At 36.9% G+C, this 25,005-nt stretch overlaps 1 long non-coding RNA gene across 2 annotated transcripts; it reads left to right on the forward strand.

The window, feature by feature from the left end:
- Positions 1 to 19,271: 19,271 nt before the first annotated feature.
- On the forward strand, positions 19,272 to 24,164 carry LOC113647652. Of its 2 annotated transcripts, none has more exons than XR_007140527.1 (2): positions 19,272 to 19,649; positions 20,401 to 24,164. It is a non-coding gene; the product is annotated as an uncharacterized LOC113647652 (long non-coding RNA). The 2 variants fall into 2 exon arrangements; XR_003441713.2 differs by having other exon boundaries at positions 19,272 to 19,513.
- The last annotated feature ends 841 nt before the right edge of the window (positions 24,165 to 25,005 follow it).

Raw genomic sequence — 25,005 nt, forward strand, 5'->3', positions numbered from 1 at the left:
CATTGTTGCCTTATGTAGCTCTGTGTCTTTGTGCAAAACCAGGTTCCTGGAGGAACATGGCTTCTTTTCACTGTGTACTGCTTCAGCTTTATATGGTCAAAATGAACAAAAGCCATTTGCATGACTTGACTTTACTTGTAGTTGTAGTAGTAGTAATATTATCCCATCAGCTCCAGAAGATTCAATCCTGAGCTCAACTCTCTGAGATGAGATTCACTTTTTCCCCCAGCAAAGTGTTAACTTCAAAACGTCGAAAGTTTTTTTTCCTGATATATACAGTCATAATATTTTTTCAGAGAGGCAAAATGAGGTCAAGTCAAAATTTCCTCTGTGGAATTTCCGTTACATGTGCAAAAGACCATATGATTAGTCACAGTAGAGTTATCAAACCCTGGGTGTATTCAGGTTCAATTCCTTTCATGGTTCACATCATAGGAAGAAATCAAATTAAATGTCAGAGTGCATCAGGTTATTATATATTCACCCTTCCAATCTATGTTGTCACTGAACCATTGAATAAGGCATGAGCTACCTGTAACTAGTCTTTAAAAGATTCACATATGAATCCTACCTGCATAGAGCATTTTCTTTGTTTTCTTTTATGGGTCATAAAAAAAAAATGTTTAAAATTCATTGGAATGCAAATATTAAAAAAAAAAAAAAAAAAAAGAATAATAATGGACCCGAAGGAACTGGACGAATTAGTATACAATGCCATAAGGTTTTTGGGTCCATTGTCACCCCTAGATGCATCTTCAGGATGAATGACTCATTACACTTGCAATTTCTCTCTCTCTCTCTCTCTCTCTCTCTCTCTCTCTCTCTCTCTCTCTCTCTCTCTCTCTCTCTCTCTCTTTTTCTCTTTTTTTCTCTCTCTCTGTCTCTCTTTCTCTCTCTCTCCGCCCTTTGATGAATTTGCTGGACCACACCACGGAAAGCGGACCTCCTACCGGCTGCTTCACAATCAGGAAATTTGCATGTGCACTCACTGTAAAATTGAGGGCTCCCACAGATTCAAGTCTTAATCAACCAAGCTTAATGATCTTCCACAAGGAATTTGTTCTCTTTCCCTCCTGAATCTTCTTTGTATTTATTATAGGGCATGGATGGATGGAAGAGAATAAACAAGGGGAATACAGTCCAAAATTTGCAGATATAATGATCCTTTGATGGTGGAAGTCTATTGGGGCATCGTTCCATTTGTATTAGATTACAAGACTTGGCAAAAAAGTTACTTTCCTAGTTAAAAACTGATCATTGCTCTTTGGTCAGAATGTATGCTGTGTGACAGCGAGGAATTGAAATGAAAGAAAGTCTTTTTCAAGGCTTAAATACTAATAAATATTGTTTGATGCACATTGTGTTGATTATTGATTATTGATGTGTTAACCATCACATTTCTATCGATTAAAGTAAAAAAATGAGAACAAAAGAGCTGAACACCTGTTTGTTGTTTTTGTACTTTTCACAAATGACCACACAGGGGCGCTGTGCTTCATACTGATAATAAATAAAGCACTGGTTTCTCATTGCAGTAGAGATTACATTTTGTCCTTCTGTATGTTTTCAGTGAAGTTCACACACAATGGAAATTTTGTTAAAGCACATGTGGGACCCATTCAAAAAAAGCAAGCAGGGTGGCAATAAAGCTCAGCTGATTTTTACTACATACTCAAGGTGATACTAAGGTGATACCGATGCTCACAAAGGGGAGAGGATGAAACACGTAGAGGACAGAGAGCCGCTAGCCCAGGCAGTTTTTAATAAAAATGTTCTGTGTGTGATTATACAATGCCATACATCAGATATATTAGTATATCTGAAATATGTCAGGATTAAAACTCTTAATAGAAAAATAATCAATGCCATATGGTGTGATGAGATAAAGCAAGTAACTTTTACCACCCTGGTGGTGATTATTCTTCAGTTACAGCAAGTGTTTTATTCCTCTTATAACACAGTTTAGTTACATGTTTAATGTTGAAAGTGTCTGCAAAAAGAAGTTAGTTCTTAGTTTTGCTTATATTTTTTCATGCATTCTAGCAGCTATAAATTGACACCTGTCATAAATGCTAAATAAATAATACACTTCCTACAGAAAACATAAATTATGAGAGGGCCTTTGTTAGAACACATTATTAAGTCAGTTCCAAAGTCAAGTCGAGTCAAGAAGGTTTTTTTGTCATTTCAACCATATATCTGACACAGTACATAGTGAAATGAGACAAGGTTTCTCCAGGAACATGGTGCTACATAGAACAAATTCAGAGCTACATAGAACAACACAGAGCTAAAGACTTAAAGTAAGTTGTCCTAGCTACATAAAGTGCATCTGTGCAAACTAGTGCAAACAGTATGTGTGAGAAAAAAGACAGTACAAACAGACAATAACACTACAGGACAATTACACAAAATAGCGCCGATCAGTGTGCATTGTACAAGGTACATTGTGAAAAAAATACAGCAATCTGAACAAAGAGGGTCATTCTACCTGACCGCCTCAGGACAGACATTATAAACCCTCAATCATACGAAGGCTAAATGTATCTAAAAGACGATTTCCAACTTAACAGAACACAATTCTAACACCAAGCGGCTAAATCAACAGACGTAAAATACGTAAACATTGCGTACGCAACAAAACTGCAATCGGTCACAACACGTTAAAAACACAAGCAGATTCTACAGATTCAGAAAAATTATTTCCTTACTCTGACTTGGTAATATATTCTAATTACCAGAATTCTTTAAAATACACCTTGTAGTTTTTGAGATATACTCATTTTAATTTGAGAATGTCATTTTTTTTCAAGCAAGAGGCTCAAAAGTAGGCCCAGAGTCGAACAGGAATGAGTTTACATGTTATTTCTGTGCTTCGGGGGTTTCTTTTGGTTGCTGTCGGTTTCCTCTCCAGTCCAAACATGTGTGTAGGCTGACTGGCATCTTTAAATCGTCCATTGTGTGTAAATGCGGTTGAGCCCTAAGTCCCTTGGATAGGTGGACCCTGCAAGGTACAAAAAGTGTACCGATATACATTCAAATATACACTCATGCATCAATGAGGGTACGCTGTGTGGTCTGTGACTCAGAGGACCAGAGTGATGCTCTGCAGAGCAATGTAACATTTGTGTGAGGGACGGGATGAGTTGAATCTGGGTCATATGCATGTTCAGTGAACCAGCACACTGAGCGCAGGTGAGAGAGAGAGAGGGGGAGAGAGAGAGAGAGAAAGAGGGAGAGAGAGAGAGAGAGAGAGAGAGAGAGAGAGAGAGAGAGAGAGAGAGAGAGAGAGAGAGAGAGAGAGAGAGTGGTCATGTGGTGAATGGGCAGCATGATAGAGGGAAGACCGGAGACACAGTTTGGGGAGAATTGATTGAATGAAATATGATCTAGAGAATAATAAAGGGCTGATGGAAGAAGAATAACAAGATGTTGCAGTGAGGGTTACAAAGACAAAACAAGGTAATTAGCCACAGTGTAAACAATAAGAGAGGAAGGGGCATGAAATAATTACATCTCCCTCTCTCTCTCTATGACACACACACACACACACACACACACACACACACACACACACACACACACACACACACACACAAACACCTAATAAACCCCCCCCCCCCCCCCCCCACACACACACACACACACACCTACTCAACCACACACATTCACACACACCAGAACTAGATAATAATAATGTGTATCTACTGGAGCACACGGTTATGGCATGTATTATGTGTATGCCTGACTATAGAGTATTTACAGCTTTTTTCAATCGCTAACGAGCGCTTACCTATACTTAAGATAATTTTTCTAAACTCTTAACACAGACTTACACCTACAAAACACAATTGGCCAAATTGATAATTTTCCTCTCAAAAACACATTTTGTTAAAAATATACTAACTCTCCATTTCAAAACAGAACACATCTTTCTCTGCACACACTAACTTTACCGAAACACTGGAAATCTGACTCAAAATGAAATTATTCTGTCAAAGAATAACACTTGTTTTCACTTCACAAGTATGCAGTCAATCAAAGTAAACCAGGTTTCAAAATACTGGCTATTGTTGACATTAGAAAAACTGCATAGACTTTTATGTTTCAGGTAACATGCAATCCACCTTTTACACAAAATGTCTTAGTTGGAAACTGTATGTCCACATGTACAGTGATGTTCACATTCAAATGCATTCCAGTAAAAAGCAAATCAGTTATTTTTTTCTTTACTGTTTACTAAAGGAGTTTCAGTAGAAACACAATATAATAGAACAGGAAAAGTTTTACAGTATTGCTTACAGTGAACAAAATATCATATATAAGAGCATTCTGAAAAACAAAAAACAAAACAAAAAACAAAACAGCAAAAAGCCCAGATAAGATAGCGGGGAACTAAAAATAGCACAAAATTACTGTAATGTATCTAATCCCTGCGATCTTCAGGGTTAGGCCACATGTTTTCGTCAACATCACATCTGATATCATCCAAGGCGATGCACCTGGGATAAAATCGCTTGGTATGTCAGATCCACCCTTGGCAATCTTGAACTGTAATGTCCCTGCAGCCAGCATCCATGGCTTCAAGGAAGGACATCTGGTCATGTGGCTGATGGTCATAAACCCTCCACCTCCATGCAGAAAAGAACTCCTCTATGGGGTTGAGGACTTGGGTGGACTTCAAACCATGCTGTTATTGCTTGCGAATGATGGAAAGCAACTTTGTCTCAGGTAATTACAAATGTCCTCATGTTTTCACCCTCCTGATCCTGCTCTGGTACCAGGCGCTGGTGGAGATCATTGAGAGAGGCAAGGAGGCGTTCGGTATTATAGGGTCCAACCTGACATCTGTGAAGGAGTAATCGTGCATTTGCCATTGCTGCACACATGGTAATGTCTGCCCCTCTCTGTCCTGGAACATCAACTGTGGCCTTTTTTCTAATTATATTTCGTCCACGTCGACGCCTTTTGGATAAATTGAATCCTGCCTCATCTAAGTACAGTAAATTAATTCATGAGGGGCCTGGTTGGCCTTCAATTCCATAACTCTCTGAAACAAAGTTTATGTATATCATGTCATTACTGTATACCATTCTGTACTGTAACCTATTACTGTGTAGGTTTACTACTTGCAAAGTGCAAAGCTTATAGAACTGGACATTGAATTGAATATACACTATACCTGGACATATTGTCGTCGTAGCTCCTTGACTCTCTCACTGTTCCTCTCAAAGGGAACAGTGTAGAGCTGCTTCATCCACACTCTGTGTTTGGACAATGTCCGTCTAATGGTTGTGAGGCTGATGCTTTCTATATTGCCAAATATCTCCTGGTCCTCCACAATTCTAGTTTTAATTTCATGCAGTTTTATTGCATTATTTGCAACAACCATTTCTACACTGGCAAGCTCTTGATCATTATTGAGGATCTTTCCTCTACCCCCAGAGGGTGGAAGATGTTGCATTCTTTAGAGGGGGAAAAATCAACATATGCATTACTGTATGACCTTATTGTCATGTCAAGTGAGAATAGAAACATTCCATGTAAAATGCAATACTTACCTGTTGGTTTGTTGAAAGATGTGAATAATGGAGGTGATTGTTTGTTTATTATCAGCTGAGATATATTGTTTTTGAACTGATATAATTGCAGAAGCAGAGGTTTTTATACTGTATCTAAGGTTTGGAATATTGTTTTTGCTATTTTGGGATGTTGTGTGTTAACATTCGTGAATACTACAAAAACAATCCATAATTTTGTTGGGAGGTATAGCTTGTCTGTTAAGAAAATGTAAGCATTGTGGAAATGTGTTCACTGATTGCATATTGTGTGAAAACGACATGAAATGTGTGAAAGGTATGGCCACAAAAGACTGATGCTGTGCTAATTGTGTATAGAGTTTTGAAAATGTGACAACTGTTTGGACAAACACTTCTTAGCGAATTAAAAAAACTGTAATCTACATTTAAACTGGGAAAGTTTGTCTGAGCCCCGAAATCTGTCAGGAAGGCTATTCCAAAGTTTAGGAGTTAAATATGAAAACACTCTAAAACCTTTAGATTTTGTTATTCTGGCAACCACCAGAAGTCCTGAGTTTTATGACATCAGATGATGAAAGATGTTAGAAGACTGGTTAGATACATGGAAGTTAATCCATTTAGAGCTATGTAAGTAGCAGCAGTTTGTTTGTAAGTTCTAAACTTAACACAGAGCCAGTGTAAAGATGATAAAATTGGGGTTATACGATCATATTTTCTCAACCTGGTAAAAAGCTGCTGCATTTTGGACTAACTGTAGCCTGTTTATTAAAGATGAAGGACAACCACCTAGTAATATAATGAATTACAATAGTCCAGTCTTTTCAGCATCAGATACAGATATGATGTTACTTAGTTTGGCAATATTTCTAAGGTGGAAGAAGGCTGATTTTGTAATATGGGCGAAATGATTTTCAAAAGACCTGTTGCTCACTGTCTCTTATCGGAATTTAACAATAGAAAATTACAGGCCACCAAATCTTTTATCTCTTTAACACACTCTGTTAACCTAGACAAATTAGATAATTCCTCTGGTTTTGATGAGATACAGTATATAACTGGGTATCATCAGCATAAGAATGGAAACTAATCCCGTTCCTTATAATGATGTTTCCCAAAGGAAGTATGTATACTGAGAAAAGCAGCGATCCTAAAACTGACCCTTGAGGGACTCCATATTTTAATGGCATTAAACTGGAGGATTCTCCATTTATATCTACAAAATGGTAATGATCAGACAAGTAGGATCTAAACCATGTTAATGCCCTGAATACCTGTGAAATTTTGTAAGCAGTCTAGGAGAATGTGTCGAAAGCAGCACTAAGATCAAGTAGAACTAATACTGACATGCAGTTTTGGTCTGAAGAACACTCTGAAGCTTTTTAAAGTTGCAGTGACCTCTTAAGTATCCAGCAAGCTACAAGTTATATATAGAGAGCTTGATATGTCTGGGCTGGATTTTCTTTATACTGTATAAGATAGAAACATAGAAAACTTATAAGATGAAAGCCAAGGCTATGCTTTAACCTATGCAGTAAATACTGATCAGCTACCAGTTGCTAAAACACACATCAAGGTAGACCATAGTAAGATAGTAAGATCCTTTTCAGCTTCCTTATCAGTTGACTAAACTGAACATGTAACATGCAGTGAGATGATGGAGGATGTAAAAAGGGTGCTATTCATTTGTGAATAACAATGTGAGAAAAAGAAGCTTAAAGATTCAGGATTATTTATTTATTTATTTATTTATTTTTGTTAATAATATCATTAGTAGTGGGATTTCCAAAATACTTTCCTTTTTTACCAGCTGGAAATAAAATGGTCTAGTATTTTGACTAATTTGTCTGTTTGTCAGCTGGTAGCTGCTTAGAATAATGAACTACTTCAGCAGGATTATAAGACCTATCCCTCCCTAGAAACCTTGGCTACTAATTTAATCAATGCAATTGGCTCATTAATGCAGGCATACTTTTTTCCCCAGCTATAGACACTTTAACTGTAACGTATGTGCTAAGAATTTACATTAAACAAACAGAAATACTCCTGAACGACTATTAATACTTGCTTAGATACAAACTAATGATGAGTTAAAGCATGTACTAATCATGATCTAATGAAGAGCTAACCTGAATTACGACATGGGTCTATAAACTTAAAACCTTAAATACAAGTAAATACGTGTTTATTAGTTAATGTATTAATTAACATACAGACTTAAAACTGCAGAAAATAATCTTATACCACACAGGTTTTAAATGTTAATACACGATAGCTTCTGGAAAAAATAATCAATGTTATTGTATTCATCCCCTGAATGTAGTCTGTGATGTGAAGAGAAATGAATGGAGAGTGACCCAAAACAGGTTGAGATGAAATGATTAGTGTTTATTTTTGTGTTTTTTATGTTCAATAAAGAGAATCGGTGTAAATTATGAAAGTAACCCAGTGCCATCCACTGATGCTCATAAAAGTCATATAATTACTAATTATAATTGTATATTCTTTCTTCTACAGTATGTGGATAGAGTTTACTATCCTATAACCTATGTTATAATTAGGTAATGTAATAACTTAACTAATAAACATGTACTATTTCTTAGTGAAGGATTACTTTATCTTAACTCTTCATTAAAATAAGTTCAAAATAAGTAATAATTCTGGTATTACTGCAGATTTATTCATCTACTGTTATTGTAAAACATTACCACATATGTTGATAACGGTTTGAATTACTGTTTGGAATGTAGTGAGTTTGACTCTGAAGGCCACCAAGCTGCCACTCCTGGGCCCCTGAGCAAGGCCCTTAACCTTCAATTGCTCATGTGTACAGTATAAATTAGATAAATGTAAGTCGCTCTGGATAAGTGGATCTGCCAAATGCCGTAAATATTTCGGAGACCTCGTCAGCCCGGATCTATTTGATGGATTTACAATTATTTTACACAACTATTCAATTATAATGGTCATTGTGTAAATTTGTGCAATAATATTTAGATCTTTTTTTTCGAGTACTATATTGTCATGGATTGCTGAACAGTTCCCTGCCAGAACACCAGAGGACGGAGCATTGTTAATTGTGAACATGTGCTTCTGTTTACATTTTTTGCACGTGTGTTTGCCCCACCCTATCCTGCTCCCTTTCCTTGCCTCTGAACACCTGTTCCTTATTTCTCACTAATTACCTTTCCTATATATACCTGTCTTGTGCTTTCTGCTTGCTTGTCTTGTGTCTCCTTGCTTTTTGTTGCTGGTTTGCAAATGTAAATGTTACAAAAGGTCTTTTGTGCCCACAGCAGTAAGACTATGAAATGCATCCCTTATGTGCAGAGGCACCTTTGACCTTTTTAACATTTAGTGAAATATATAGCCGCATTCCATTACAACCTGAAGGACAATTCCTACATAATCTGCATCTGTTTATATATTAGTACATTTTGTGTATTTGTAAATTAATATATTTTTGTGTATATTTTGGAAATCTTTGTACAGTGTAATTTTTTGTATCTACTGTATCCATTTTATTTCTATACCTTTGTATTCTATGGCTACGTTTGGCTGGTCTTTAGTCCTTATACTATCTACCCTGCTAGCTCACATTAACCTGATATACATGATTTACACAATATAATATTTTACAGTAGATAGCAGCATTAGTTAAGTTAACCATATAGCTTAAAGCCTAAGTGCGGTTCTAAATTTATGTTGTTTTTTAAATTGAATCTTGCATAAATAAATAGAGCCAGGGGGTGTTAGATGTTAGGATTTTACATGCCATTATTCATTACATGATGCCATATTCCAGGTGAGCAGCTGTATTTTAAGTGAGTGGAAAATACAAAATTTCTCCAAACTAATGCACTTTCATACACACCTGATTCTACAAAAAAAAATCACCTGTCATTCACTTCATCTAAGGAACAGAGTTAACAAGGGACTAATGGCCAATAGAGGGTGGAAATACATAATGAAACTGAGGTCAAAGTGAATATTTAACCTTTAAATGCAAACCATGGGTCACCACTGACCTGTGATTTCACACCCCACCTCCTGACCTTGGCTTTTTTCCAGTTAGCTTTCAATGTTTCTTATTCATTTCATTCTTAATGCATCAATATTGAAATAATAATAATAATAAAAAACACAAATTTGATGTTTTATATGAGATTAAATGTGTTTAAATACTTCCTAATGTCTTAATTTATTGTTATAAATTATAATTCTCAGAAACAACAAAACATGTTAAATACCGTAAAACATCAATGATTTAAAGAGCTAAAATGACCTCAGACTGAACTTGAATTCATTTTTCTGCTTCATTAAGCTTAAATATCCCTCTCCACGAAGGAAAAAACTTGTAGGCTTTTACAAAGACATCCGCAGGGAAATAAAACAAATAATCCCTTAATGCTCCTAAATGTAACCTTTTCCAGGAGCAATTAATCTGAGTAATAAATCTACCTGTAGTAACCTTAAATTACTATTAGGATAAATGTAGGCAGTGTAAAAGATGTTTTTTTTTGTTGTCTTTATTATATATGCACATACTGTATATGGTAGTGTATATTGTACATTGGCACTGTAATGCATACTGCTGAATCTAACAGACACTGGCTAATAGTTTAACGATTTTTTACTAGGTTGGTTAGTTAGAGTAGATTAGATTAGAGTAGAGTAGATTAGAGTAGAGTAGAGTAGAGTAGAGTAGAGTAGAGTAGATTAGAGTAGAGTACAGAGTACTTTATTAATCCCCTTGGGGAAGTTTTGTTTTACAACTGTGAGCAACAGCAAGGACTTGAACTTTACACAATAGCAGCATAAACAAAAAATAAAGTGCAAAATAAACTCATAATATACCACAAATGAGAAAGAATGACTCTATAGATACATAACTTTCCAAGAGGTTTACAGACTGAAACTGATGTCTTTATACAGGGTAGTCATGGCTCAAGAGGTTAAGGCTTTGGGTTGAGGATTGGGGTTCAAGCCCCAGCATTGCCAATCTGCCACTGTACAGTAGGACCCTTGAGGAAGGCCCTTAACCCTCTCTGCTCCAGTGGTGCTGTATCATAGCTTACCCTGCAGTCTGACCCCAACCTCCAAAGTTGGGATATGTGAAGAAAGAATTTTACTGTGCTGTAATGAATATATAACAAAAATAAAGGCTTATTCTTGGAAATAACTGTAGGAAACATATTACAGTTTGGCAGTTGAAAACTGTATGATAGATATCTATGATGAGCTGTTTGGTAGTTTGTGTATAAAATACATATTCAGTGCTCATAATTAAGTCATAAATAAAGTGGAACTGTGTAGTGATGCTATGTAAAAAGTCTGTACGGACAAAAGATGTCATCAGAAACAAAAACGCAGTTGTGTGGAAGCACTGACATTAACCAAACAAAGCAAAGCCATCATGTTACTCTCATACTTACTACTATTACAAGTTAAGGGTGTCACAAGAAGATTGTGTCAAACTCAAATAATATCATTTACATGCGATGTAAAGGGACAACACACAATTTTGACTTGCAAATCTTTTTTTTTTTTTGAACTTGACACCAGTGCGAAGTCTTGATCTGTTCCGGCAATCATTCAGAGCAATTCCCGTGTTTTCTCTGTTCTGGGTTCGGTTTCTGCTTCTGTGTTTTCGTTTTGTGATTGTTTGCTGCCTGCCCTGACCTTCTGCCTGTCTTACCGTTTCCGATTTCTGCCTGCTCTCTTATATTGTGTTTACTTGCCCTGACCTTGCCTGTACGACTACGAGTTTGTCTTTATTAAAAGCTGCAAATGGATCATCTGCCTTATGACTCTTTGTTACACTTTCTCATTTCCATTTCCCCTAATATTTGTTTGGATTTTCCCATGACTTTATCTCCAATATGCAAATTCCCACTCACCAACATCTCTTCTATCCACATGGTACAGCATCATCAAAAATAGTGGAGGTAGTATGATACCATGTGACACTGTATTGGCAGATGAAAACGCAAACTAACATAATGTCTCAAATCAAATACGTATGCAGCACGTTTTAAAAACCTCTTATAAAGCCTTTACACTTACCATAAAGTCTCTTTGGACTTAATACTAAACACTATTTACTTAATATTAAACACTATTATATGTATGTTGAAGATTTTCAATTTATTTGAGACACAGTTTGAGATAACAATCACGATGTGGGATGAAAGTTTTAAAGGGAAACAGAGCTCATAAGAATATTTAACATCACCTTATGATAGATCTAAAAACGTTACCGTTTGACATGGAAACTAAAGAGAGATAGATATTCTCTACTCATCTAGCTAATGTTGCTATTCCTTTGAATGTACATAAGATATGCAAGTGATATGCAAGGGGGTTTTTACACCTGGTCACTTCATGCGTTTTCTGTGATCCGATAGCTATCCGATGGTAAAAAGACCAGGTGTAAATGCCCTCCGAAACGGTTTCGAGACGGATATAAATCCGATCGCTCAAACCACTTCAGGAGGTGGTCTGGGACACATTTCAGATGAAACTGGACAGGTGTAAATGCATGTGGTTGTTCAAGCCACATACGTCAGCGCTATACTCCTCCCAAACGGAAGTACGTCACTCACAGGTGACTCACGAGTCGTGCATCTCTCCAGAAACAAATATGTTTTCCCACCAGTGCTGGCTCCGATCTTTCACCCAGGCGTCTCGTTGGGTCTTAAAATGCACTGCTGCTGCCAGCGAAAATGCAGCAAACAGTAAATGCTGTTTTTTGTAGCAACCACATACACCAAAGCGTGTTCCATTTCAATTACCCCGGAAATGAGGTAAAATATATTTGCATTTTGGGCGGGAGAAGAAAGATCGGATCGATATCCTATTCGCCGAGACGCATTTATGTGGCATAATGTAAATAGAACAGTTTTAACAAATCAGATAGCTATCGGATCAGAGAAAACACAGGAAGTGACCAGGTGTAAAAAGGCCCTAAGTGTACAATGTTGCTCGTTTAGAAACTGTGCACACGACGTGTTGTGAAAATAAAGTACATTTGCATATGGAGGAAAGCGCAGAGGAGCCTTGAGGAATGCCCCTAGAGTAGCATCTGTCCTCTTCTGCATACATGACCTCACAGATGTCTCTGTAGCTTGTGGGTTGCATGGCTGAGATTTACAAGAGTAAGAATTGGTGCCATGGCATAATTGGAATTAGCTATGCAATGTCCTGATGATATGGAAAATGTTTCAGGCAACCAAAACATGGATTTAGGCAGCACAGTGGCCCAGCTAATAAATTTATGATTTGTCCACATCTGGAAGCTAAAGAGCATTGCTTAAGGGGCCAACAATGATGCTAGGACATGAAAATGCAACTTTCCGTTTATTATCCCAGAACCTCAACCACTGACCTGCCATATTAGACTTATGTATAAATAAAAAAGTCTTCTTAAGGAGGAGGATTTGATATGCTTAGCCTCTTAAACTCCCAGCTTATTACACAGCATATTATATATGAATTATTCAGTAAGTACAATGAAGAACTAGAAAAGGTTTGTAGCTATAATGGTGAGGAATGACAGTCTGGACAAACAGACAACCTTTGGGAGTTCAAGGGTTTAAACAGTGCTCATTATGTATTCAGAAACACTGAACCTTACAGATTGCTAATTCCTCCCTGCCATATAAACAGCATAAGACATCATTCAAACAAGGCCTGAACACCAATGTTGTTAATGGAAAGAGATAGCATCGACTCTCTTTAAATAGACTCCTGAGTGTTTAGCTCCAACTGTCCTTTATACACGCACATAGCAAAGGCACCAGAGTCTCGTGCTGATACAGATTTGATTTATGTGGGGTCACAGTTCTACAACCTCAGTGTGATGCTGCTCTAATTTGCTGCTCAACATTCCTTGCTAAGCTAAATGGAGCGCGGTGCTTTCAAACACACTGAAGCAGACCTGTGGGATTCCATTGCACATAAACCCAGATTGGTGCTATGTGCAGCCAAGGGTAAGAGGAGGTGCAGTTTAATTTAGGGAACATATAAATGTGAACTTGACTCCAAAGGCTTGTGAGGCCACATAAACAGATGACACAGTGTACATCTGAGTCTCCCCGAAGAAGCGACTACACTGACAGTCAAATCAATCCATCCATCTCCTTAACAGCCTGCCCCAGGCCAGTGTGCTGGAATTGATTGCACATCGCCTCTGCTCCACATCACTGGCTCTTATGAGATTTGTCTAATGCCTGCTGATGGCACACAGTTGGCCCTGCTTTCCCTCTGAACCGCTGTCATCTTTTTTCATTTACCCTCTTTTGTATGTTTCATTGTCATATATGTATATATAAACATATTTCTGAATGACATTCAAGATCCCATTTCTCTGAATCAAAGCTGTTTGGTGTTAACAAAAATTCATTTCGATCTCATCCATAGATGTGAAATGCCACAGGTTTTTTTTTTCCATTTAGAACATCAAGCTTTTATTGAACTGCATAGTTTTAATATAGCACAGACAAAATTCATCAGTGTTAACAAACTATGAGGCATGAGGTATGAGGAAGAATCAGACTCAAAGAAGAACCCATCCTGGGTAACACTGGATAATGGGCTTATAAATCATTACTCTGTTAAATTGATATGCAGGATGATTACAGAAACAGTTATGTGCATATCTACAGTATCCAAACAAGATTATCCACTGGAACCATGGTTAGTGTTGGCCATGTTTTTCGAGACATGTTAATATTTAAAGTATATACTGGCCCATCCATAGCAATACCAGATGAGTTATGTACATGGACACAAACTGGACAATTTTCTCAATAGTTAGAAAAGTAGGTCTGTTAGAAAGTTATGTTCAATATACAAATCTCAATAATACATGCAAATAACCAAGTCATTACTTTTATGTGAAATCATGTATATATTTTTAAAATGTACTCTTTTTGTTCCTAATCATCTTTTCTACTTTTAACTTAAATTCATTCATTCATTCATTCATTCATTCATTCATTCATTCATTTTCTACCGCTTATCTTCCCGAGTCACAGGGAGCCTGTGCCTATCTCAGGCGTCATCGGACATCAAGGCAGGATACACCCTGGACGGAGTGCCAACCCGTGTTGTACTGTATATAATGACAATAAAGTACCTTACCTTACCTTACCTTACCTTACCTTACCTTACCTTACCTTACCTTACCTTACCTTAAATTAGTTTATGGATTTAGGGTTGAATGCTGTTGACTGGGTTTGTATGGTCTGTTAATAGTGATGTAACTTATTATAGCTGACTTTAGCTAAAGTCATGTCATTGAGTTAATTTATGATGAATAGTTTGAAAAAAACAAAACAAAATCTGAGGTAGTGTATGGTGGTGCTAGCATTGAACCACAAATTGATCCTTATCCCAAAGACATGTCAGCTAGGATCCACCAAGTGGACTGGTGGAGTTTCAAAAATTCAGTTGAACTCTACATAGAGTCACATTGGCTTAAACACAATCCTATGTTATGCAGTATGATTCACACACCACTGTAGCTCCTAAAACCTAATGCGATGTAAGATAGTAGTTGTTATCCAGATGCTCCCTGTACAGGGTCACCACAACGGATCACCCGAATTACATATTTCATTTGGCACAGGTTTTACGCCGGATGCCTTTCCTGATACAACCCCCCCCCCCCTTTTTTTTATTTTTTTTTTTCTGGCTTGGACAGTTTCCCCCCCTCTCCATGCCTGGGAATCAAACCAAGGGCACAGGATCCTGCAACTGGACCACCAGGGAACTTATATGATGCTATTATTTATAAACTCTCTCACAGAGGGAAAATTGTGCATTATGCTTTCATTACTATATTAGATGCTTATTTTGGATAATATGTGGATAATTTCCCTACCTTTTATACAGATTAAATTTTTACCATTATTTAAAATCTTATGCATAGATTAAATGTACATTTATTGCTAAATCAAGTCAACTGAGCCAGTTTTAACACTAAACTCTGCTACAGGTTTTAGATGAATTATTGCTCATTTTCCTGTCTGGTGTGACTAAACAGCCTGGGGAAGAAGTGCAGCAATTATAAACCTTAACAGGTTTGAATGTTGGTGAAAATTGTATCCTTCCCCAAGGACAAGATCCATGGGACACCTTGATTATGATGAAAATGAATCTGAAAATGAATATGAATCACATGGAAAAGAAAATCAGCTTGAAGTATACCCCAGGAGTTTCTGAGTAGGAAAGGTGATGATGAAGGTCCAAACTGTAGAATTACACCCTGTACTACGAACGTAATTTGTACAATGTTCTTTGACTCATTTGCTGTCAGATCCTTCAGAATATCACAGCACTGTTGAAATCTCAAAGCTGATTGGCCTGAATTGTTGATTGATAGGTTGATTATTATGGTAGCTCCGACAGAGGTGGCTTCAAAGTTACAGGTTTCTATTAATGTGCTGATTCTAATATATTAAAGTTTGTTGAAACAGGAAGTTGTATTGCAGAGAAGCTACTTAAACCCTATAATCCATGGATGAAAAACATATTTAACAAAGATGCAAGAATGCTCAGGGACGAGTGATAACTGTACTTTTCGGAGATATCATAGATATCTATTTTTTTATTTACTTTTTTTGTATATATATTCATTCATTCATTCATTTTCTACCACTTATCCGAACTACTCGGGTCACGGGGAGCCTGTGCCTATCTCAGGCATCATCGGGCATCAAGGCAGGATACACCCTGGACGGAGTGCCAACCCATCACAGGGCACACACACACTGTCATTCACTCACGCAATTGTATATATATTATTTTTGTAAATGTATTTTTTTGGAAAAGTAATTTATATGGCATTAAAATGAACCTAATCTTAAAAATCTATACATTTTTTTAAAACATTTCTAATTGTTTTTTCTCTATTTCAGTATTAATTATTTGCAATAAATATTTTAACATAGAAAATTAAATTAAATACCAACTTTACATACTGTGATACATATTGTGTATTGTCTTATGGATTTTCCCTGACTTGACATGATAAATAGTTCATTAATAAATAAAAAATTCTAATTGCTGTCAAATCCCTGAGGTATAACAACAGTAGCTCTAATTATTTTTCTATAAAATCACACACCAACGTGTTAAATCCTTACTTATCGCACTACAGGATAATGGACTTTAACCTTTTATGAGTCACACAACACTTGTTCTGATTTCAGCTTAGTGTCACATCAATGTCCTTGTTTGTTCCCAGAAATAGACTGATAGCAGAAAACTACCTTTCACACAGTTCACAGCCTGCATCTGTGCATGCTTATATCAAACCCTAGGACATGAATGATCACAAGACTCCCAACCTATCGTCCTCTACAAGGACAATAAACCAGTGAGCTGATTAAAAGTCTTTTCCAAACATGGCATAATAGATAGTATATAGTGGTTATTTCTGGATAATGGGACAATTTCTCTACTTTAACATTCCGGGCAGTGACATGGTACAGTGTTATTCTGTACCAATGTGTTTTTATTTGTGTTTTATGTGTTTTTTTTTTTCATTACGTTTGATTGGCCTGCCCGATCCTTAGTCCCTTCCCACCTCTGCACTCCTGTTCCTAATGTATAATTAAAATTTCCCCTATTTATACCTGTTGTGTTGTGTCCTTGTCGTAGTTTGAGTGTCTCTTGTGTCTGTGTTTGGTTCGTTGTTTTATGTTACTTTTTTTTGTACTTTGTTTTGTATTTAGCTTCCCTAGTTTTTCCTGTATGTCGATTCTGTTATTTTATTAAAGACCTGTTTTTGCTATCTGCGCATTTGGATCTGATTCTTCCCCCCTCAGAGGAACCCCATTTCATTGACAGGTAAGTATTTTATCTGTGACCAATAGTGAAGTGTTTCTTAGCTCAAAACACCAGCTCTAAAAACCATGCTTTATTTTGTTTTTGCTTTTGTGTTGATGAAAGTCACATGAGAAATGATAGGATATAAGATCCTATGTTTTGAGAGTCAGGTCAGCAAAGCAGAGCCAAATGTTTTGGCAGACTTTTTGGAGCTTTGGAGACTGAATGAAAGCCAAAGACAAAAAAAAAAAAAAAAAAACAGAAATGTTTTTTTTAGGGCCCTTCGTGTTTTCAACATGAATTAATAGATAGAGACTTCAAAACACGTCTGTAAGTCGCTCTGGATAAGAGTGTCAGCCAAATACCATAAACGTAAAAGTAAATAGTTTTTTAGAAAATAGGATTTTACATCTTTTGTAATGTTTAACATGCTGTGATTGAAGATAGGAGGCAGATGTGTATTGTTTATTGGGGAAAATCCGATAAACTCCATTATACTCCATGTCCATGGCAAGGGTCAACACACAAGCAAATAATAACAAGCTCTAAAACAGGCAATTGTCCACCAGTATACCAGGAAACATGCAACACAGAAATTAGTTTTAAAAAAAACAAAAAGAAAAAACTCGAATGCATGATGATATTTTGCCAAGAGACCAACAGAAATCTAATCAACACAGAACTTAACATAGAACACCTGGACATGGTCAGAAAACTGACCAATCACAGGACAGGGGACAAGACAGGTCTATAACCATGTCATAACAAACAAAAGCATATGGAGTGCACTCAAAACAAAACATGCTGGGAAGTGCGCTGCGTGCTGAGAGAGGGAGACGGTGACAGAGTCTGGGTCGGGCTAGTGGCGTAACCAGGAATTAATTTCAAGGGGAGATTAGGAAATAAAATCACTGCATTATCTATAAAATCAAATAGGATAATTGTGACATGCTCATGCATTTAGGGGGGATGATAGAGATTAACAGAAGTGGTTGTCGAATTAATAATTTGTCATTTAATTACTATTAAATTATAAATGAGCCACGTCTTGGGCAGTGCTAATGTAAACATTTTTTTTCACTGATTCCCCATTTTCCCCCCATTTCAATAACAGGACAAGTTACCACCTGCTGAATTTGTCCCTTGTCTCTTGTCGAACACGTCCCCATGCACTCCACTGGTAGTTTTAGTTTTTTTTAGTGTGTGGCTGACTTTTCATTGCTAGTATACCTAGCTGGTTGACACTTTTTAAAAGGAAAGATGAAATGCTTGTGTCATGGATGGCTTGGACTATGCCATGCCTGAACACCAGGGGGACTTTCTAGCAGGTTTTGTTTGTCTTGTGCCATGTGTGTTTGTTTTTGTTTTATTATCAAGTTTTTGCCCGGTTCTATACTTGTATATACTTGTTCCCACCTTTGCACAACTGTTCCTCATGTCTTCCCAATTATCTTCCCTATTCAATCCTGCATCTGTTTTGTGCTGTGTCCTTATCATTGCATGCCTTGGCTTTGTTCTTTGTTTTATGCTCTTGCTTTTGGTTTTGTGGAATCTTGTTTATTTTGTAGTTTTACTTATTTATTTTTCCCCTCATTTTTCCCTGTGCTTCGTCATTCTAGTATCTTTTAATAAAATTCTTGTTGCCTGCCATCCCTTCATTTGGGTCTGATTTTCCACTCTCAATGGGAAGCACCCATTTCAAGACAGCTTGATCCTGATTGGTTAATCTTTTTTTTCTCACCATGTTACCTAGTAGCCAATAAAATTTAATCAAACTTGTAATCTCAACCACGGTTAAGCACGTCAAACTGTCATGATATATTTTAGGGGCTTCAAATCCAGAATTGTCTAATAGCTACACCTCTGGGTCAGCTATTAGGTGATGGAGAACACAGCCATGTAAGTGAAAACACACTAATTCATGCACATGCACACCTTAGGTGAAAAAACATATGGCAAGTACGTATTTCATAGAAGGACCAATGGGTTCATGTTCCCAGAATGTGCGAGTCCAAACTCCATGAAAAAATTCTTAAGTCAGCAAATCCAGTTTTCCCAAAAGTCTAGCTGCCAAGAACAAAAAGGCTTAAATAACAGTCACGAGGCTGTCAGCCAAGGGAACAGCTAACGCCTGGATAGAGGTATAGTGTAATTTTAATCCTGTGAAACTTGCTGGTCATTTGAAATTCAGATATTGCAGCAGTGTGAATGTTGACATGATCAGACAGCCCATCGAATCTATGATTGACAGATGTGTGGCTGCTGGAGCATGGCTGAGTAAGCTTTTTAAGGAAATGATTGACATTGACATTGACATGCTAGCTTTGAAAACAGTAGAATATCATGTGGGGGAGGACATTCTTGTGTCCTGTATGTGTAAGTTTTTTCATAATATTTATGTCGGTATTTTGGCAAACCTAAAAAAAGACAGAAGGGAACCAAAGAACCCATCATGATAATAAACAGCATTATTATATACTGTAGTATTATAAGTGTGACTATATAGTATAAATCTTTTTTAAGTATTATTTATAAATCTGACTGTTCAAAAGTTGCTTTTGATTCATTTTCTATAACCGCAGCTCTGATAATACATTCGGCTGCAGTATAATCACAGGATTATATTAATGCACTGGTTGTAAAGCTTTATCGTTGCTGTAGTAAAACCTACATGAGACACAGAGACGTGTGGAAGATGGTCCACATAACCCGAAAAACAATCTCAAAAACTTTATTTAATAATTGAAAAATACTTCATTGATATGGTGAAGCTTTTTGTGAAGTGTTTATTTAGCATTTATAGAAGGAGTCTCCAGTGTCAGTGCTTTGTAACAGTAAGTTTTCCTTCAAAGGAAAGTTTCCAGTATAGCAGACTTTATGTAGGGGTTGTTTTTCTGTGCTGTTCAGGTTTTTATTTATTTGTTTGTTTGTTTGTTTGTTTGTTTGCTTACTTACTTACTTACTTACTTACTTACTTACTTATTTATATCTTAATTTCTTATTTTATCTTAATTTTGCTTAATTTCAGGAGAAAGAGGAAAAAAGAGACAAGCAAAGAAGGGATCGTCTATAGTGAAATGTGAGCGAATAACAGGAACTAACTTATTTTGTAGACATTCCTCAGCATGAACCAATATTTTAACAAACAATTTAAAAGTATAATTGAGTTGAACATTTGTAATTACTGTAAAATTTCTGTAGTCTAAGTGGCATGAAATGCTTTGAGAATGCTTGAGACCTGCTGCTATAGGGGAAAGAAGTCAACTTCAGAGACATTTCAGTAACTTGCTGTATCACACCAAGCCATTATTGATTATTTTTCTGTAACAGCACATGCCTTGTCATCTTTTATTCCGTATGTAGTTGTAGCTACGGTAGGGCTTCTTGGGAATACAACAAAATGAAAAATTCAGTACGCCTATGTAAAGGATACAACCTGGACTCTATTGAAGTGAGCTGAATGTGATGACTCGGACACAGAAGCCAGAATTTTTGAATAGCATGAAGATAGCATTTTGGTATTATATACAAATCCCAGATATACAGTAAGTCTCATCAACACAGCCTTATTGCTAAACAGTTGTTATACCATAATTATGTGTGTGTGCTCACAGCTTGATGTGAAGCACAATAAGATTTTATGTTAGCAAAGGCTGCCAGTTCCTAGTGCAATTTCCAAGTGATTTAGTATACGCAGAGGCTCTCCTTAGCCAAGAATAACTGTCCTTGCTGGATCCCAAGAACAGATGTTCGGCCAAGGACGTCCAGTACCTGCATTTTTCAAAATAGTTGTAAAGTAAGTATCTGTGTGATTTGTCTACTTGGCTTTAGCCGTGGCTCAGATATAATTCATGTGCGTGTTAAGCGGTCAGAGTTCACACACTTCCCAGTGTCAATGTATGTGTTTGTCAGTAAAAATGCAGTAAATGTATAAACAAAAGGAAACTTGCAAGTCATCTCCAATCGCAACATTTCTACTGTACCTATATATCGTTAGATCTTTCCAACCTTGGCTAGATTCTGCCTCGGGCTGTCCTGCAAACGTCTCTGTCAGCCAATCTCTCACTCACACTTTACCTGTCAGATAGCTGGCAAGTGCACATTTGTCATCCTGCCAAGATTCCTCCCCCTCCATATCTCTTCCTTTGTTCATCCACTCCCTCGCCTCTGCACTACCACTATCCCTGGCAGTGAATTATAGTTCAATTAACCTTTTTTTTTCCCTGCCAATGCCCGCTGCTACTGACAACCACAGCATGAAACAAGACTGACATTCACATGGTTTCACTTCACTATTTACCTTTTTTTTTTATATTTTCAAATTGGATTACACCAAATAAATGAGGTTACTGAACCACTGCACCATGGGAAGCCCAAAGTCAGTTTCGGATTTGTATGTTTTTGTACCCAGTGTTCTTGTAGAATCCATAGTGGCAGAAATTTTACAGAAAATGTGTCTCTCATAACGGCAGTTAACCTCTTTAATAGTCATGATAATCTATAGCATACATCATGCATGGCTTGTTTTAACTACACGTTATTGAAGTCAGTGAAATATCAATTTAGGAAGTAAATCTCTGTGGGAACAAATGTAGAAGTTCTCCACAACGTGCTCACTTTATGGATGGTTAGATGCCACATGGTTCAGTAAAGGTGATCTATGCAATTATCGTTCAATTCAAATCAATTTTATTTCATAGAGCTCTTTGAACAATAGACATTGTCAGAAAACAGCTTTAGAGAAATCTATATCCTTAATAAAGTGACGGTGACATGGGAAACTCCCTTGAGGAGGAAACCTTGAAAGGAAACAGTCAAAAGTCTTTATTCCTATTCTCTTATAAATGATACTGCCTAGTGGGATTATAAATCATTGCTCTCCTTCAACTGTATATCCCAGGCAGGGAACCAACCCGGGCACCGAGGGGTCAACTCTCAGTGCCGATCCCGAGCCCGGAAAATACGGAAGGCTTGCGGCAGGAAAGGCACGTAAAACCTGTGCCAAATCAAATATGCGGATCAGTTAATCCACTGTGATGACCCTTAAAGGAGCACTCAAAGAGCAACAACAAAAACGACACTTATACCGCTGTATATTAACAGTCAAAGTTCTCAGAGGAGCACAGAACAATCTTCAGGATTAGAGCAGCAGTTTTTGGGTGAAAATCCAACTACCAAGTTAAGACCCAGCAGTAGAAGTGTGTCCAGGTCCACTAAGTACAGATACATATGCTTGTGTCATACAACCACTAGATATGCTTGTCCATACAGACGTGTAAAAGGGCAAATTTTGTCATTAAACAGAGATTTGGGAGGTCTTGATATAACAGCATATCTAAAAAAAAATCTACATGCATAACCGTGGACATTGTCATCAGTGTATTTTATTGTCCATGTCTTCTAGGTTTCTTATTTTCTACTTGCACATAGAAGTTTCACAACCGATGAGACGTAAAGTACGGTCTAAATAAAAAACAACTTGAGTATGAACATACAGCTATATCCAAAATACACAAAGCACAGCCCAAGCTCTTAACACAGCCCATAACCTTTGCTGATTGCAATTCTCTGACATGAATGTGTCTATTACTTTGGGCTGCTCGCTCCAAGATTCTCTGCCAACTGTTTTATGTCAGTGCCCACTGTGTTTTCCCAGCCCTGGAGGCAGAGGTGGTGGTCTTTGTTAAAGCTTTTGTTTGAGGCTAGTGGGTGGGCGGTAGGAGGCGATGCCAAGTAGAGAGGCTCTATCAGCTCAGACAGTGTCTGGGAAACAAATCTGTTTTCGCTAACCTCAAAGCGATAGCAATTCTATATGACCATAGCTTTGATGTAGCTAAATCCGAATACATTATTCAGAAAAAGCAGATAATGTCAATACTGATACACAATAAAAAGTTGCACATGTCAGAGGTTTTTATTTTCACGTGGTTATAAGTGGGTGGTCAGTTCTAAACTGTCTGCACAGGAATAAAGAGTTGAGATCAGTTCAGAACTGGATTGAACTGGAATTGTTTGTTTCATGAAGCAAAATTTTATAATCTGGAAAAGTTAAGTGATACTTAAACATCAGAACCGTCCAAGATATTAATAGAAACAAATAATACGATACACACAAAACTTGGCATAATCAGGCCACTGAAACACGAAGAACATGAAAGTTGTGAAAGTTCTTCAACTAGGTCTGATATCAACCACATAGATTTCTCCAGATACACTTCAGGGCTGCATGTGTACTGTACTGTATCACCAAAAACCCTACTAGGTACATCGATTTCTCTTTAGAGCTTTAAATATTGCTCAATAAAACCTATTTATGATTCCACATGCTGTCAAAACATAGCTGCAAGTCAGTCTGTTCTAGACCTGGGCCTATGGCATGTCTAGGTTTTTTTTTTTTTTTACCATAATTAAAGTACAGAACAGCATCTTTACATATTTTCTCTGCCTTGAAGCTCTGGAGTTCATTCTCATTGAGTAACTCTAATGAGAATCAGCCATTTGTAATTAGCAGTGGAAAACACCACACTGTTTAAGGAGATTAAGGGACAAAGTAGTTGACAAAGATGATGAAGTTTTTGGTTTTTGGGAGTAGTGGATGAAGTAAACCCTTCAAACCCTTCAGTTCATTGATTTGATTAGTATTTCATTATTTATAAATACATAATGCATTAGTTCATACTGTAATGTGGCTCTTGATTATCCTTACCTAATATTCTCTCTCTCTCTCTCTCTCTCTCTCTCTCTCTCTCTCTCTCTCTCTCTCTCTCTCTCTCTCTCTCTCTCTCTCTCTCTGCTAAGCTACACATGCTACTCCTGAGATACTAGTGACCCTGACCCATTCTGCTCTCCAGACCTGCCTGATCCATCTTGATGCCCTATTTCTGCTACCTATAGCTGGAGTCTCATCACTTGTAAATCATTAACCACTCCTGAGGATGGCCCCACATGGGCAGCCTGGAGATACATGAGATGAAGTGGATGGTACCACTTAAAAAGCATGAAGATGATTTTGAACTGCAATTTATATGAACAGCTTTTCACTCAAGTCTTGAGCAGTGAACAGATTTATGTGAAGATTTATATTATAATAAAAAATATTGAATTCAATAATAATTATATTAAAATTATATATATATATATATATATATATATATATATATATATATATATATATATATATATATATATATATATATATATAATTTATTTATTTTTTTGCGAAATGTTCCCTATTGAAAGAGCTATACAAATAAAATTAAATTGAATCGAATTGAATCGAGTTACCCACACTCCCTTTGGTCTCATCTCCTGGGGTTAATATTATTTGGTGCTGAAGGAATCTCTGAATAATTCATTGAGTCATGTTCTGAGGCTAAATGTCAGATTATTTTTATCAGCATACAAACGTTACAACGTTGTTGTAATGTCTAAGCAATAACATGTTTGCATGATGGAATCAATTCATATTATGAATTGATCAGGCTTTGGTCCATTTCAGTATGGCATGTAACCAGCATCTAGATCAAAGAAGGACATTTACTGCATTAGAAAAGCAGACTTAGCAAGCATGTTAGCAATTATTAACATCTTTAGTTAAAGTGTCTGTTTTCACAGCTGCGTTTGTTAAATTGAT

This window comes from Tachysurus fulvidraco, chromosome 5 (assembly GCF_022655615.1).
Source record: "Tachysurus fulvidraco isolate hzauxx_2018 chromosome 5, HZAU_PFXX_2.0, whole genome shotgun sequence".
NCBI classification, from domain to species: Eukaryota; Metazoa; Chordata; class Actinopteri; order Siluriformes; family Bagridae; genus Tachysurus; species Tachysurus fulvidraco.